The sequence below is a fragment of the Eulemur rufifrons genome, chromosome 15 (assembly GCF_041146395.1).
Source record: "Eulemur rufifrons isolate Redbay chromosome 15, OSU_ERuf_1, whole genome shotgun sequence".
Taxonomy (NCBI): Eukaryota; Metazoa; Chordata; class Mammalia; order Primates; family Lemuridae; genus Eulemur; species Eulemur rufifrons.
The window spans coordinates 82,470,008-82,487,168 of NC_090997.1; the positions used below are offsets into that span (position 1 = coordinate 82,470,008).

Below are 17,161 nucleotides of genomic sequence, written 5' to 3' on the forward strand. Positions count from 1 at the left end.
TTTGCTACATCTGAAGTTAGGACTCCCTTTTTTCATTCTTAATTATTTTGGGGGGCTTTATTTCTTGTTTTTCTTGGTTAGACTCACCCAAAGTTTACCTATTAATCTTTTATTACCTTTAAAAATATTAATAGAATCCTTCCTATTTTCTATTTCATTAATTTCTGTCTTCATCATGTAGTTTTTCTGCTTTCTTGGAGTTTCTTGTGCTTTTTTTTCCTCTACCTTCTTAAATTGGATATTTAACCCATGAATTTTCAGACTTTCCTCTTTAAAGCAAATAACCAGCTTATTAATTGTGTTAATTAAATCTTCTCTATCTTGCTAACTTTTATGTGCTTTATTCAGAGAGATTTATTGGCATATTCACTCTGGTATAAATTTGCCAGTTTTTCATCATTCATCTATTAATTTTTGCTTTCGTTTTGTCTGATATTAATATGGTTATTAGTTTTTATGGTTAGTATTTTCCTGGAATCTTTTCAATTTTTTAGCTTTCCATCTTTCCATTCTTTAAATACAAGGACTCTTTTGGATATAATAGAATTTATTTTTGTTTAATTTTTTTTTTTTTTTTTAGCCCACCAGAAAAATTTTTGTCTTTTAACTGGGAAGCTCAGTATACTTGTACACAAAATACAGTTGAATTATTTTCATCCATTATTATATTTTCTGTCTTTTTGAGGGTGAATTTAATCCATTTATTTGTATTATGGTTACTGGAAATTTAGAATTTGTTTCTACTCTCTTAATTTATGTTTCTCCTATTCACCTTATCCTTTTTATGTTTCTTTTTCTTATCTTCTCTTGACTTTATATAGAATTTGTTTAATCATTCATTTTTTATTTTGTTTTTTGCTTTCCACGAGATGGAAATTAATACATTCTATTTTTGTTCTCTGGTGATAGTATTAATAGTAGTCTTAGAACTCTTATTTAACAACTAGATATAAAATTAATCATATCTTAACTCCTCTTTCAAACAATACAAGTCTTAAGGACACTTATATAGACCTTTACCCTCTTCCTCCAAGTTAATTGAGTTATTAAGCATGTATGCATGATGTCTCCAGAGTAGAAATAAAGTGGATAACTTTCCCACCACTAGAGAGTGAAATGGATTTTCTTGTTCTTTGCTTTTTTTTTTTCCCCCCGAGATGGGGTCTCCTTATGTTGTCCAGGGTGGTCTCCAACTCCTGAACTCAAGTAATCCTCCCACCTCAGCCTCCTGAGTAGCCGGGATTACAGGCATTCATGGAACAATTTTCAAAATAATTTTTTACGGGCCAGGCGCGGTGGCTCATGCCTGTATCCTAGCACTCTGGGAGGCCGAGGAGGGAGGATAGCTCAAGCTCAGGAGTTCGAGACCCGCCTGAGCAAGAGCGAGACCCCGTCTCTACTAAAAAAAATAGAAACAAATTATCTGGCCAACTAAAAATATATATAGAAAAAATTAGCCAGGCATGGTGGCACATGCCTGTAGTCCCAGCTACTCGGGAGGCTGAGGCAGTAGGGTCACTGGAGCCCAGGAGTTTGAGGTTGCTGTGAGCTAGGCTGACGCCACAGCACTCTAGCCCGGGCAACAGAGTGAGACTCTGTCTCAAAAAAAGAAAAAAAATAAAAATAATGTTTTACTTTATATATTTCAAAATAATGTTAATATTTACCTTTGTTTTATCTTACTTATAAATTGAATTATTTTTTTAAATGATCAAATGAACTTTTGTTTCAAGAAGGTAGCTAAAAACACGTATTTACTTCCTTAACCTTTCAAAACTCATATTAACAGAAGAAATATAAACATAAAAATTAATTCACAGCAGCAGTGAAAATCAGTCTGTAGGGCCACCAGAAGACTAGCACAGTGGAGAATTTCTGGATCTATAAAGTAGATGTCAAGTAAAGTATAATTCTAAGGAAGGAAGTAGATTGACAGGAATAAGAGAGTTAAAGGAGACTTCACTGTGTGTGTGTGTGTGTGTGTGTGTGTGTGTTGTCTGAATTTCTACAAAGAAAACATATTCATATATAATCATTTCTAAATTAATTATGTGGATAATGGATAAGATTTCACAATAAAACCTAACAGAACTAAGGATCTTGAAACCCATACATTTGACAAATCTCATAAAGAACTTCTCCAAAGGGAAGCTAAGATCAGAGACAGTTGGGATCTGTAACCCATGTGGAATTTACTTTTGTTATGAAATAAAGATCTGATTTTATATATATATTTGTTGCAAATTGACCACACCATTTATTGATAGCTTATCTCTTTCCAACAGAATTGAAATGTCACCTTTATCATTTGCTAGATTTCTTTAAATATATGGATCTGTATTTTCTATACTTTTCTACTCATATTTTTGTCCATTCCTGTCCCAATACTACACTGTACCAATTATTAATGTTTTTCAATGTATTTTTATATCTGACAATGTTATTGTTCTTTTTTTGCAAAAGTTTCTATGTCATGCTCTTGCATTTTCTTTTCCAGATGAAATTTAGAATCTGAATGATTTCATAAAAATTATCATGGGCTATTAATTGTATAACATTAAATTTATGGACATATTTGAAAAGAATTGACATCTTTATACTATTGAGCATTTCCATCCAGTTTTACACTTGCTTCTCTTTTCCCTCCATGTTTTGTCTCGGCTCCACGTCAGCTTTGTTATCTGCGAGTGAATGTTGTCTTCTTCCTCACTGTGCTATGTTAGCTATTGCTTTCCATTCACATCCTCCCAGTTTCAGTACCAGAAAAGGAAATTGCTCTTTTTCCCAGCTGCACCTCAATAAATCCTGGGGTAGGATATTCTTTGGTCTGTCTTGGTCACATACTTTCTTCCCAAACAATCGCAGTGGCCAGGAAGGTGGAGTAATAAGCCAATTAAAAAAAAATGAACCACACAATAATTTGGGTAGAGACAGTAATGTAAAGAATATTAAACTATAACAGGGAATTGAAGTATTGAGAGAATGACTAGGAAGAAACAAAGAAAACTCTAAAGAATATAGGAATAGCACATATAAGGAGCAGGCACTACCCCTCGGGCTGAGACGGAGCACCCAAGGAAGAGCTTTTCCCCATCAGCCCTCCCTCTACACATCATGGCTGAGCTCCAGACCTTATTGGAGAGGGTGGGCCAGGCTCAGTGAGTGATGTGGAATCTATGATGCTTCACAGAGGGAATTCACTGCAAATTCGCCCTCCAGGTGCTGGGGAAAGCAGTTCACAGGGAGGTGTCTAGCTGGAGGCTCTCTCACCTGACAGGGTGGAGGCTGGGGGGCATTGCTGCAGTAGTTGAGAACTGAAGGAGCTGCGTGTGTTGCAGGAGTCAGACGCTAGAGAAGCTGCCCATAGTGCAGCAGCCACATGTACTTCAGGAACCCACCTGACCACTCAGCTTCATATGTGCCTTTCTGCAACAAACACTGCTATCTTTCCATGTAATTAGATACAGCTCTCTTTCTTACAAGTGAAGTTCACCCTTTCCCCAAAATGAGGAGACAGAGAGTCCTAAGAGTCATTGTATTCTTCATTGGCTATAGAAATCAATCCTCAAATTCATTCATAATTGCACAAAAATTCTGTTACCTAAAGAAAAATTGTAAAGTTAAGAGTTCTGTGAAGAGTTCTGTGAAGAGTTGCATTGTGGCCTCAAAAAGATCTTTGTAAGTCCTAAACCCCAGGACCTGTGATTGGGACCTTATTTAAAAATAGGGTCTTTGCACATGTAATTAAATCTTGAGATGAGATCATCCTGGATTGAAGGTGGACCCTGAATCCAATGCCTGGTGTCCCTATAAGAGAAAGAAGAGGGGGATGTGAGACACATGGACACTCAGAAGAGAGAATAATGTACAGACAGAGGCAGAGATTGGAGTGATGCATCATAAGCCAAGGGAATGCCAAGGATTGCTGGCAGTCACCAGAACCTAGGAGAAAGGCATGGAACACCCTTCTCTCCCTCAGAGCTTCTGAAAGGAACCAACCCTGCTGACACCTTAATTCTAGACTTACAGCCTCTAGAACTGTGCGAGAATATGTTTCTGTTGTTTTAAGCCACCAAGTGTGTGGTACTTTGTTGTAGCAGCCCTAGTAAACTAGTACAACTGCCAACAACTTGAATCTAAAATAAAAATGAGAAGTTGTGAAAAGAAGAAAGTGGTTAGTAAATGCATATAAACACATGCATATAACAAGCCAATAGAAAATATGCAAAGATACTTCAGGCCTGATTTCTGTCATTGGTCACAAAGCAATAATTAACATTTATGGTTTCCTCTTCCTCTACTCATTCTGTGTTTCCCCTGCCCTCAGCCAGAACCTCAGCTAGTTGGCATTCTTTATTTGGTGGATGACCCAAATCTTTATTTCCAAAGGGTCCAAGTCCTCAAATTCCCTACCTTTTTTCAGTTGTGGTCATTTTTCATTAACCTTAATATTGGACATGGAAGTACTAAGAGGATCCCCAGAGAATCCCCTGGGTTCCAGGCTATCCTCCTTACCTTGTGATTGTATAGAAGCAAGCCAATAGCCAATTTCCTCTTCGTAATCAGGATCAATCACTCCAGCCAGTAGCTTAGCTCCTATTTTTGACTTTTGCTTCAGTGGTATAAAGAACCCAAAATGGCCTGGTGGTAGTCTCATTGTACAATTTAGTGGAACCATTGTTGCAACTCCTAATGGAAGCACTCTCCCTTTAGAGACAAGGTCTCTAAATCAGCAGCCAAGTTTCCAGGTAAGGAAGGAAAAATTCTGAGAGTAGGTTACTAGGTGACATTGTGAGAGGAGCCACTCTCACTGCCACACTTTGATTCAAAAGTATTAAATATTTTGGCTATGGAAAAGACAGTAACATACAATAGTCTCTGATTCAAAACATATCAAGTAAGACAGAATCCCATTTTTCCAGGGTATTGTCTCCCAGCTGGGACCATAACTGAGTCTTCAGTAAGCATTTCACCATTCAGTTAAGCCAGCTGCTTCCAAGTGATGTTGTATGTGGTAAGCCCAGTTAATTCTACTGGTGTAGGTCCATTGCTGCACTTCCTTTGCAGTGAAATGAGTTCCCGATCAGATGCAATGTTGGGTAGAATGCACTGATAGTAGATAAGGCATTTTGTGAGTTCACACGTAGTGGTGCTGGCAGAAGCATTATAAGTAATAAAGGCAAATCCATTTCCAAAATATGCAATTATTCCAATGAAGATGAATCTCTGCTCCCTTTATGATGGAAGAAGTCCAATGTAATTAACCTTCCACCAGATGGCTGATTCGTTGGCCCTGGGAGTGGTGCCATGTCAGGGACTTAAAGTTGTTCTCTGCTCTTGACAGATTAAACACTTGACAGTAGTGTCAGCAAAGTAAGCCTGGGTAAGGGGAAGTCTACACTGGTGAGCATAGGCATAGCCTCCATCCCTACCATCATAGCCACTTTGCTCATGGGTCCATTGAGCAAGCACCTGGATGGCTGGGAAAAGATGCTGACTGACATCCACTGAGTGTGCCATTTTGTCCACCTGACTATTAAGTCTCTTCTGCAGTATATACCTTTAATATATCAGATGTATTCAGATAGGACACAACTATCTTCACAGTTTGTGCACATTAGAAGAATTCCATCATGTATCTCTTTCCCACACTTCCTTGTCATCTATTTGCCAATCCCATTCCTTCCAAGTCACTGACCATCTGGAAAAACCATTAGTCATTAGTGACTGGCCATTCTGGTCATCTCTTACTCCAGACATGCCAGACAAACAAATATAATGTCTTAATAATGCCCATTTGGAGAAGTTTCCTTCATCACTGTCCTTCAGATCCTGAGGAGGGCTTGGAAACCCAGCTGTGCTGCAAAAGGTGCATACTAGAGAGGCTCCCATGCTGCAGGAGACTGTCAGGGGAGCACACTGGAACCTGGAAGAAAACCTTGTCCTATTTGGATGTTTCTCTAGCATTCTGTATGACAGAACTTAACATTGTGATCACTAGCAAAAGAAGACTATTTAAAAAGGCCAGATCCATCTTCCCAGAGCAGGTATAAAGAGTGAATTTGGAACTGAAAGGCAACAAATCAATTACAGCACAGGTACCATACAGTTGGCCTAGCTCAAATTAGAAACCCACCTTCCTATCAATCACTGTGGCTACTGAACCTCCCATTTGGACCCTCATTAGATTGGGGGTAGGCAGAGAGGAGGAGTAGTTCTTCAAAATAAGGGAAAAAAGCACTCTTCCCAAAAGAAGAGAGAAGTAAGCTAACAAAATAAAGATGTTCCCCACATTTCACTCTTTGGCTGCCCATTGAATTTGCGTACACACACACACACACACACACATGAACACACACGGTTTTCTTTGTATCTATAGTTCTTCTTAACATAAATCAGCTATCCCATATGCAACTGCAAATGTACTCAATCCCTCCCCAGTGGGAGGAGAAAACTCAATGTCACATCCAGCTACTGAATCCAGCCCCAAGTTCAGGATGTTTGAATGCTCTCAAACTTAATCGGGTCCCGATGTGACTAAATAATGAATAATGAATTTATCCCCAATGCACAAATATACAATAAATGAGGAGGAAATGGGATAATCAACACTAAAGAGAAAAGGCAAAAAGGAAAAGAAACATACAATGGTTGTGAGCACATACCATATTCTGCTGGACAAGAGTAATAGGTGTAAGAAGGATTTCATTTCTCCAGCACAGAATCAAGATCAGCCAATCAAAGGACCAAGATTTCCCTTTTCTCAAAGATCCTGACTTAGAGGTGCAGTGAGAAGAAATCTCCAGGGACTATCCTGGCTGCCTAATTCATCTTTCAACCAGGAATGGAGACGGGGACATTGCCTTTAAGATAGCACAATAGTAGATACCTTTTGCTAGGTTGAGGAATTTCTGGCAATACCTTAAAACTTTGCTTGGCTGCCAGTCAATGGCATTCAGGGAAATCCATTAGCTTGGTATCAGAACTCTCACTGTGATATGAGCTTTGAATATGGACCCTGCCCTTCCTGTTCCTATCTCTTGGAAACTAGCCTGGCAACTCCATCAATCTCCCTAGATTGAGTTCAATGGCTTTAGTCATAGATTCTCTCTGAGGGTGGGGTGAGAACAGGGTGGGGTATGAAGCCAGGTTATAGTAACAGACTTCATCCCTTGGGTTGTAGACCACTAAATTCGGGTAATGGGGGACATTACCTTTTTCAACTGGTAAGAGGGTATAGCAGAAGATATTTAGGAATAGTTCTGAAGAATGAAGCATCCCCAACTCCACTCATCTCCTGGGTCTCTGCATTCCTAGTTAGTATATTAATTTTATGTGGGGCAGAAAATGTAGTTATTTCAATTGGCAGAGTAGACATTATGTGATCCTTAGTAGTATAGGATAACTAAACCACTTGCAGAAAGGACTCCTCTTAACAACGCTGTATAATTTACACCCCCTCATTCCCTATCTCTTTCAGAAAGGCCATGCTGAACTACAGTTTGTCTTTCTCATAGCACTAAGGGAAGCAAGAAGTAGCCAACATATTCTAATAGCCTATTTTGTTGTTGTTGCTATTAGCCAGGTTCCCTAGCTGGAACCTTGTTTGGCATAACAAATAATCCACCAGCCTCTTTCAAACTCTCTTTGGTGAAGGATCAATTTTTTTTGTTTGTTTTTAGTTACCAACCCATGGCAGACAAACATCTTCATAAATAAAAACCCACATGCTTAGATGTCACTGTGATATCAAATTATTAAAAGTTACAAAATATTTCTCTCAATTTCTGTATCTATTTCATTGCTGACTAGTACAGCTGGCAGGCTGGCTTTGGTCTCTACATGACATTTTCAGTAGCATTGACATAACCAATAAAGCTTACTATTCTCCCAGCCTGGGTTGGATGGCTCCTCACCGTCCATACCACATCTTGACTACATTTTAGGGTCAACAATTGCAATTCCCCATTTCTAGGTATCAATTTCTGTATTAAAGAGTCTTGGTTCATAAGATGTACTGCGTATTCTAATCTTAGCTGACACCTGAGTAACTGGGTACATTACAAAGCAGTGAAGCCCATGGACTTGTCTCATCATCTTACTTCTTTCAATGTGAAGTGAATTCTTTGGTCAGAGGAATAGCGTATTCCTAGGGATAATGTGATAGTACATAAGCAATCAATAAGTCTATTTTAAATGGACAATGGTGCTTGCAGCAAAACCAAATTCAATTCCAGAATGAAGAATATTGCAGTGAGGCAAACCATTGAATGACCCATGAAAAAAAGGAGTCCAAAGTAATTGACATGCTTGATTCCAGGTATCTTGCCTCATAAGGACCTTAGAATTGGTCACCCTTGCTGTAAAATTGACTTTTTAGCAGCAGCAGTAGCCACTGGAAAGAGTATTTCCCCTGCTATTTCCTTTGGTAAATCAGACCATGTAACTCTCCAGCTTGAAATTCCACTTTCCCTAACACTTGGAAGAAAATCCAAACTCCTTCTATGGTCTACAAGACACGAAGTTTCAAGGCCTTAATTTTTCTCCAACTTCAGCTCTTCTCTTGCTGTGTTTCCTGATGCCCTAGTCATGCTAACATCCCAGCACAGCAAGCACTCGGCTTATCCTGTCCCCTCTGCCTGGAACACTCTATGCACACCCTTCCCACTCACATTCCTTTTAGAGATAAGCTGAAATGTTACCTTTTAAATGCCCTCTTCCCACTACCACACAGACGGTTAGCCCAGCTTCTTGTTTATTTTCTCCATTACACCTGACGTAGCTATAATTATTTAATATTCCTTGGAAAACAAATTAGTATAGAAAATGAAACAAGTTCTATCATTCTACAGAGCTTTCAAATGCTTCTATATTTTTCGGAACGCTCAGAGTGGGAAGTGAAAGATCAAGAGGCATCCCTGAAGACCCTGTAAATATTAATAATTAAATACCCATAGCGTTGCACACTCCCAAATCTCCCAGAATTCAGCCCATGCCTTCTCTTTCAAAAGCGCAGCGGCATTTTCATTTTTCATCCTCGATTCACACCAATCATAAGCCAGGCACCCATGACCTGCCTCGCGCGTGGTCTTTTAATAATTAAATAGGGGTTACCAATGACCTCAACCAGGGCCAGAGGCTACTGGCTGCAGCCGAGCTCCGGAGCAGAGGCCGGCGCGGGCCTGGGCGCAGGGGTCGGGGGCGCCGCGGGGTTCCGCGCGGCGTGGCACTCCCGGGGCGGTTACTCGACTCCCGCGGGCAGCGCCTCCCAGGCCACCCCTGGAGGGGTCCCAAGGGCCCCAGCGCAGCAGTTCAAACTGGCGAGGGGACGCCCCTCGGGGTCCCCGGATCATTCCAGGGCTGCGTGGTCGCCGTCCCCAGACGCCTAGTTTCCCTGGGAGCGCCCCCTCCACCGAGCTGCCGCTTCTCCTGCCCGAAGCCCCAGTCCTGAACTGCAGCCGCCCTCTTCCACCTTCCCCCCTGCTGGATCCGTCTACCCGGCATAAAAGCCTCTGAAGTGCCTCCCGGCTCCGAGGGAGCGTCCCGACCGCAGACCCAAGACGAGTAAGGAATATCAAGGGGTCAAACGAGAGAAGTGACCTAAGCTCCCTGCGTTATCCACTCATCTATCCGTCTGTCGTTCACACGTTGTCTACCCTTCTATCCATCCCTCCTTCCATCCGTCATCTATTATCCCCTATTGCTCCAAGATTAGCATTCGAATTCCTTAGAGTTTTATCGCGACACCGCAAATGAACCTATTTATTTTGACTGAAAAAGCGAAGTAGGACTTTTTCAGACATAAAATAAGTCTCATTAAGTCGTTAAGGACTAGATTTACCAACTATATTATATGGGGGAACTTTTGTATAAATTGAATGACCTAGGGAGAAAGTTCTAAGGTTTCGACAAAAAAATTAAAAGTCCATTTACTTTCTGTGAGCCAGAAATTACGTACACATATTTAGATATCAACTAAAAATATACAAGGGACACACGGTTTTTCCAGAACATTTTCAAGCAGTTCTCAAGCAAAAAAAAAAAATCTAGCCCAACGCCCTTTAGCGCCACCCCTGCCTACTCACACCGGCTGGGCCAACCCGGTGGGCACTGGGGGCCTGATTTGGAGATCAGGACGGGGGAAGGGAGGTAGGGTGGAGGTGGGGCGGGGCAAGTGATGGGAGCAGTGAGAGCCGGAAGTGAGTGGCTAGCGAGGAACCCAGGAGCGTCCTGTCCGGCGGCGCTCTAGCCCCCGCGCGCTGTCTCTATGATCCCCCCGCGTCTTGTCTATTTATTGTCGCCGGGAAGCAGCGGCCGCCTCGTACCCGGAACAACAAAGCACGAAAGACGGAGCCCGAGCCTCGGGGGCTCCTAGCAACAGGCCGGGGCGGGAGTTCCATGGAGACTGGGGAGCGCGCCCGCCTCATCATCATCCTTGTCCTCCAGCTTATCCTTCGCTTCCGACGCCACCGGCAGCAGCGCTGCCGCCGGGTCCTCTGCCGCCGCCGCCTCTTCCCACGGTAACCCCGTAGGCGACCCTGGGCGGGGGGAGCGCTGGCGACTAAGCGGCCTGAGTGCCGGGTGAGGGCTTCTGGGCGCGGGGCAGCTGTGTGCGGAGACGGGGATGTGCTGGGGGTGGGCGGTGCGGGGGCGGGTGACGTGAGGACGCGAGCTGAGGTGGAGGAACCTGGCCCGGTGGCCCAGGGCGGGTTCATTTCTTAGGAGGACATGGTGATAGTTGGGGATCCCAATAGCGATAACGGGGTGGGGGTGGGGCGTCTCTGCCTGGGAGCATTATCCGGCCGGGTGGTAGGGTAAGAAAAGAGGGGTTAGCTTTCGTGTAAGCCACCACTGGGAAATACAGGGGACAGTCCCCATATGTCTATGGAGCCATCACCCAGGGAAAGAGGACCATGCAGAGGTACTAGGCGTCCGTTGCTTCCCAGAAAACTTCAGCGGCCTCTCTGCCGCGGCGGGAAGGCTCTCCCAACAGCGGCTTCGTCGGCTCCTGGTTCTGGCAATGCCAACAGCCCCACTTTATTCTAGTAGTATTTTTATTTTTGACTAAAATTAGGCTTGACGAAGAAGGATGTGGAAACGAGGAAGAGAAAATGAATTGTAGGTAGAGTTAAGGAGGGATGAGAGTCGGGATAAGTGCTTAAAAATAGCTAATAAGAGTCCTAAAAAAGTAAATCTGATAGGGAATGACGGTTTTAAAAAATCCTGCTGCCGAGATGTGCATCTGCACGCTCTGTCAGTGTGTTCATTGCATTGAGCCTTAAACTGCAGCCAATCTACATCTGTGAGCTCTCTGACTGCATCTGTCATCTGCAGTTCCAAAGCAACATTGGCAGTAACAAGCATGAGCTTTCTGTATTTAGGCTTAAGAGCAGTGCTTTAAAACCGTGGCTCAAGGGAAGGAACAAGCTTGGTGTGGTTTTCTGTGTGTGTGAACAAGCAATGACAGATTCCCTGGGGAAACTGAAAAAGAGAAATTTAAGAAGGTTCAGCCATCCTGGGGTAATTTTGCAGTCTCTTTTAAAGTTTGAGAAAATGGCAGTTCATTGAAATCAAGAAATGGCATTTAACACTATTTGGTTGAAAGAATTCTTCACAGTTTGATGTGCCCATTTAAATACCCATCAGTGTATGCTATCTTTAGCCGTACATCACAAACTATTTAATGGTTTTATGCTTTCCAAAATCATTTTAGGTCAGTAAAGAAGGTTTTCCTGTGGCACACTGAAAAGGCCATATATACATATTGCAGTAACACTATTTTTGTGGCTAGCGGGGACAAAGCTCTTTATATAAAGCTGAAGATTAAAGATGAAAATAAAATTGCTAATTGATAGATGCAGTTACGTCAAACACAGCTTCTGTTTGTCCCCCACCTCTTTTGATAAGCCTGGCTTCTCTTAAGCAAAAAGGTGTCATACTTATCCCCAGCCTAATCTTTTCATACTCCCTGCCCTCAAAATCAGTATCAGAAATTGTAATGACTTGCTACTGCGTGTCCTTGATTGGTTGCCTGATTACTGAATGAGGGCTAGCCAGAATACAGTTTTTAACTCCAGCATTTTCATTTTAGGCTTTCAATTTGGAATCGAGGTCCAGTGTCTCTTGTTACAGGCATTTCATATATGCCCAAACAGGTGGGCAATTTCCTTTAACAAGGATGGGAAGTGTGAACATTAGGAAACTTAAATTGCATTTTAATACTCTAAGAAGAGAAGGGCAGTAGTATTATCTTTAATGAATTGGGGGCTGTTGCTTAATCTTTTCACGTAGCTGTTCTTTTTTGAAGAATATACTAAGATGACCACACTTGAGGCTGTAGATGTTGAAACCGGGATTTTCATAGTGCGTGTGAATCTTAGTGAACTCGCTCACCCTCAGGGCTGCCATTAGACTCACTTCACCTAGACCTTATTTGCTATTGCCTCTGTCCCTTCCATGTTTAAGTGGGGGTCAAGTCCCAGCTTCCATCTTTATTAACAATACATTTTCTGCTTTTCCTGTTCATTGCCCCAGCATTCCCAATGTTTGCTGTTGTCTTAGTTCCTCTTTTTACTTAATCATGTCCCAATCAAAAATGATTTTTTATGCTGTTTGTATTATTTCTGTTTCTTACATGGTGTTTTCAACATACATCCTTTTCATTAATGTTACAGTGTTTGTTGCCTTTTGTTTCTATCTCCCTCCCCTTTATTTGGAGAATTGGAGTGGTCATGTCAGATATTCTGTATTCATTCTGAATAACTATTGGTTGTGAATACAACAGATAAGAGCTTGATGCTGAGAATCAAAAGATTATATTGAAATAAGGCATGTGAACATTTTTGAACTTTCCAGAATAAAAGACTTTAGACCTTTAGACGTCAAAGTGGTAATACTGTAATTATAGACAGTCACTTTTTTAAAGGTAAGATAGTATTGTAGAGCCTGCTGTATGTTTTAAATTAAACCTTAGATTTTCCTAATTCTTACTCTTAAAAAATTATTCCTAAAATCAGTCGTGACTAAAACTGCATTCTGCCAAATTTGAGAGAACTATGTGATTTCCACAAATTTTTCTTCACATGGAAAATTGTCACATCAGAATTTTTGTATTGAATGTACAGAATTTGCTATAAAATAGAACAAATACACTTGAAACATATAGCTGAATATTTTTGGAGTGTCATTTCTGATCATGGATGTGGCACGTTATTTAAAAATCAGCAGACACTATATAATCTAGTTGAGTGGGTGTGAAGACTTTTTAGTTTTTAGGTAAAGGAGGCCAGTAATAACCTGGGTAATTTATTTCCTTCTCTTGCATCATAGGCCATGTGATGAAATTATTTCTATGAAATATAAAGTTTAAATTGATTTTAGAAGAATTTATGGTAGAATGTTTACACGATGTCTCTGAGTCAAAACTTGTGGTGCCTTGAAAATTTAGCTATATTGTGACATTAAAATAATAAAGATTTCCAGAAATTTATATCCATTTTGTTGTACCTTCTATGTGTCTGGTGCCATGTCAGGTGTGCAAAGCTGGGTGAAAGAGGTATTCACATGCTTTTTGTGTACTTATAGGTAGCAGAGAAATGACATATGTGGGTAACAAAACATGGCAGACAAAAAATTTTAATTTTAAATCCTTTATTACATACTGTCTGGTACTTCACTTACTGGTGTATGGATTTCATCATGCCTGCTAAATTAGAAGTTTCTTGAGGATCAAGAGTATGAGTTGCCATCATATTGTAGGTTTTTGTCTTGTACATGTATATTTTGAAGATTAGCTGGTTTATTAGAAGGAGATAAATGTTTATTTTTATTTCACTTCAGGGACTTATCTAGTGGATATGGGGAACTTTTTTGAAATCTAATTCTTGATGCCTAAAATTTCAACTTTTATCCTGGCTGAAAGGATGCAAGTTATAAGCAGCAAAACTTAGGACTTGTTTTAATCAAGTCAAACAATAAAAGTAATGGTTGACTGCCTTGACTTGAGTAGATACGGTGTTTGTTCTTGTAACTATCATTTTGGGAAATTTCAAAAGGGTGAGAAACCATATACATCCAGGCCACATAGACAAATTTGATTTTTGTATTATTAGCCAATCAATCTTTTCTTTAGAAGAGAGATGGAGGGTGTGTGTTTGTATAGTTGTGAAAAAGCAGCAAGATTCCAGAAGTATGTCATTAGTGGAAAGGAATCAAGTCACATCAGAAATTCTATTCATCCGGTCTTATCTGTGACTAAAGGATGATGAAATTGGGAATTTGTTTTAAATGTTTGGTTTTGTGCTGGGAAGCATGCTGCTAGGGATCCCAGTAAATGTTAAAATACACAGTAAGGTGATTTCTGGAGCAGTTCAGATCTGCCTTCATATGAGAGTCAATAATGAACCCATTTAATATTTCGCTAAAAAATGTAACTTGAAAGTTTGGCTGTTGATTACTTTCACCATGTAGTATTCACCTATTAAGAAAGAATACTGAGAATTAGATGGTATGTTAAGAACAGAATTTTCTCAGGACATATGTGGATGACTTTAGTATCAAGTCATGCTTAGCACTATAGACAGGTGTCTGTAGATTGGCCCATGGTATGTTTTTGTGAGGACTTAACAGCATCTTAAAAGAAGTAAAAAATTTGCTTCCATTAATTAAATGCTTCCAAAGAATCAGATGTTAACCTCCTCCTCCTGATAAATTCCAAGTATTTTCATGTGAGACAGAACAGTTTTGATCAGAATCAGTTATGTTTTCTCTGGTTTAGAACTGGTATAACACTTAAGTTTGGACTTTAAATACAAGCTGCCTGTGTTCAGCATCATGGCTGTACTTTTTTATCAGTGGTATAGGCTTGAATAAGTTTTTCCACTGCCCTGAGTCCCAATTTCCTCATCTGGACTATGGAGTTAATATTAGCAGGTGCTACTAGCAGTGGTACTAGGTAGTATATTAAAGGAGAACTGTAGAGCTCTTGAATGCTTTGTTTCTTTTGTTTAGAGGCTTTCTACTAAAGTGTTGAAATTCTGTCTTTGTGATCACTGACTATTGGACTCATCTCTGCTGTTAGGTTTTGGGAGGGGGAAGTGCTTTTTTAAAAAATTTGAATTGTCACACAAGCATCTGGTTATCACTTCTGGCAGATGGACTAAGTAAAGAGAGACATCTCTGTTTCTTGGAAAAGGAAAGCCAACAAAGCCTGGCCTGGCACCGTGTTGCAGCTATTGAAATGTTATTTCCCTGTGGACTTGACTGCTTGTTTAGCTGTATGGTACTTTTGAATAAAAGGAATAGACCCCAATGGTTTCATTTAACAGAATTAGTCTTTTTTTAGAAGACCCTATTTTTTACTTGTATAACCTTAATTGATGGTGAACTTGAAACTTGTTAGTGTCAGTGTCAGGCCATTTAACTTGAGTTTTCTGTGTCACTATAAATTTTCTAAATAGTAGACTTTTTGTAGTTTTAGAAGCAGCTGAAATTGCTACCTTGCTCCAATAATTCAAGTAAGCTCAAGAATGACTACATAGGATTATAAAATTATTTGTTTATGGTAAGGCTAAAACCAAATACTGAGGCTACCTAATCAAGGAAATAATTTGATAATAGTAGCTTTGTTTAGACTGCTATTGTAATAGCTACCTTTTTAAAGCTAAGTCCAAATGTTTTAGTTTAGTTGTATGGACATTTGAAGCTGCTAACTGAAAAATAAATATTTCTGCTTAAAATGAATTGCAAACTGCTCTTTCCTATTTTGGCTAATATCCAAGTCTTTGTTTTTAGTTGAAACATATTTTTATAAAATATATATTAATAGAAGTTTACGTAAAATATATTATTAAAACATTTTGATTTAACTGTACAGGGGTACAGTTTATAATGTCTTGTTTCGTGTTGCACTGGCTTTATTTGTTTTAGTTGGTTATTATGAACCTCTGCACACTAAAGAGGTTGGTAAATACGCTTGTATTTAGAGGTGTGATTTTTGTTTTCCTGTTAAAAGAAAGTGAAGTCTAGTTGATACTGTTAATTTAGTTGAACACGTAGATTGGCCAGAACAGATTTAGTATTGATACAGTATCGTTCACATTCTCATAGCCATCATGGATTCTGGATCTAAAAAATATGGAGATAAGAGAGGAAATTATCATGACTGTTTCATCAGATAGATATAGATATATATCTCCTTTAATTTTAAATACTCTGAAGACTATGTTAGGAAATTTTTAGGGAAACAGGTCTCCAAGGTGTCAATACTATTGTCCACAATAAAACTTGCCTGTTTAGAGACAAAGGTCTAATGCATTGTTAATGTTTCCCTAGTGTTCTTTCTACCATAGTTTTTCGGGGACAGATGTTACTGTCTTTCAGATATGAAGGTAATAAAGCCAATGTGAACCCAAATGTGCAAATATGAAGATGGGTATTTGCTTTATGACTATGGTCAACATTTACAGAGCCTATCCTTGTTTAACCTCAGCTAAGACTCTTGGTGAACCTGAAGCTTTTGTGGAACAAGAACCACCTGATATTTTTAATTTTTGTATACTTTTATTGAGCCACAAACCTTTTTCCTTCACCTGCTTCTTGCTGCAGTGAGTTTCTTAGGCATCTCCAGTTACTAGTATGCATGTACAATCAAGTGAAGTTGTAATGAGCATCCCTTACTTGCTCGTGGGTTGACCACATTCCAGGATCTTTGCTAGTCACAGATTAGGGGGTTGCAAGAGACACAATCATGTTGAAGGCACAATGACCAATTCATTAGACCTTTCTCAACACAAATTTGGTGTGCTAATCTCAAAGGTACTCTGTTCTCTTTTTTGGGAACGGGAGGGAGAGCGAGCTGAGGTAAGGGATGTTACATGGCACAGCAGATTAAAAGGCTATATGAATAATCTGTCATCTTCTCAGCAGCATATTGCTAATGTAAATCTTCATGTCCATATAGCAGAGAAAACTTTTGACTGGCCAATAATCTCTAAACTTCTACTCTAGTGCACAGTGTACAACTACTTGGATAATTGTGTATACATTTAGAATGCATGTACTCTTTCTAGGCTTTCATTTTGGGCCTGTTAGAAGAGTTTCAAATGTCTGAAACCATATTCTGAATTGTCTTGTTATATATTAGTATTTTCACTCTCACTTT

The 17,161-nt window shown here is 40.0% G+C and overlaps 1 protein-coding gene across 2 annotated transcripts in view; it reads left to right on the forward strand.

Annotated features, from left to right (window-relative positions):
• The first annotated feature begins 9,332 nt into the window (after window positions 1-9,332).
• The window catches only part of TBPL1 (TATA-box binding protein like 1), a 32,547-nt gene continuing 24,718 nt past the window's right edge, over window positions 9,333-17,161 (forward strand). The window contains exon 1 of one of the 2 annotated variants that reach the window (XM_069488242.1): window positions 9,333-9,564. The gene's annotated coding sequence lies outside the window, so the exon portion shown is untranslated. Of the gene's footprint in view, window positions 9,565-10,314; window positions 10,521-17,161 lie in introns of those variants that run through there. The other variant, XM_069488241.1, reaches the window with a different exon arrangement.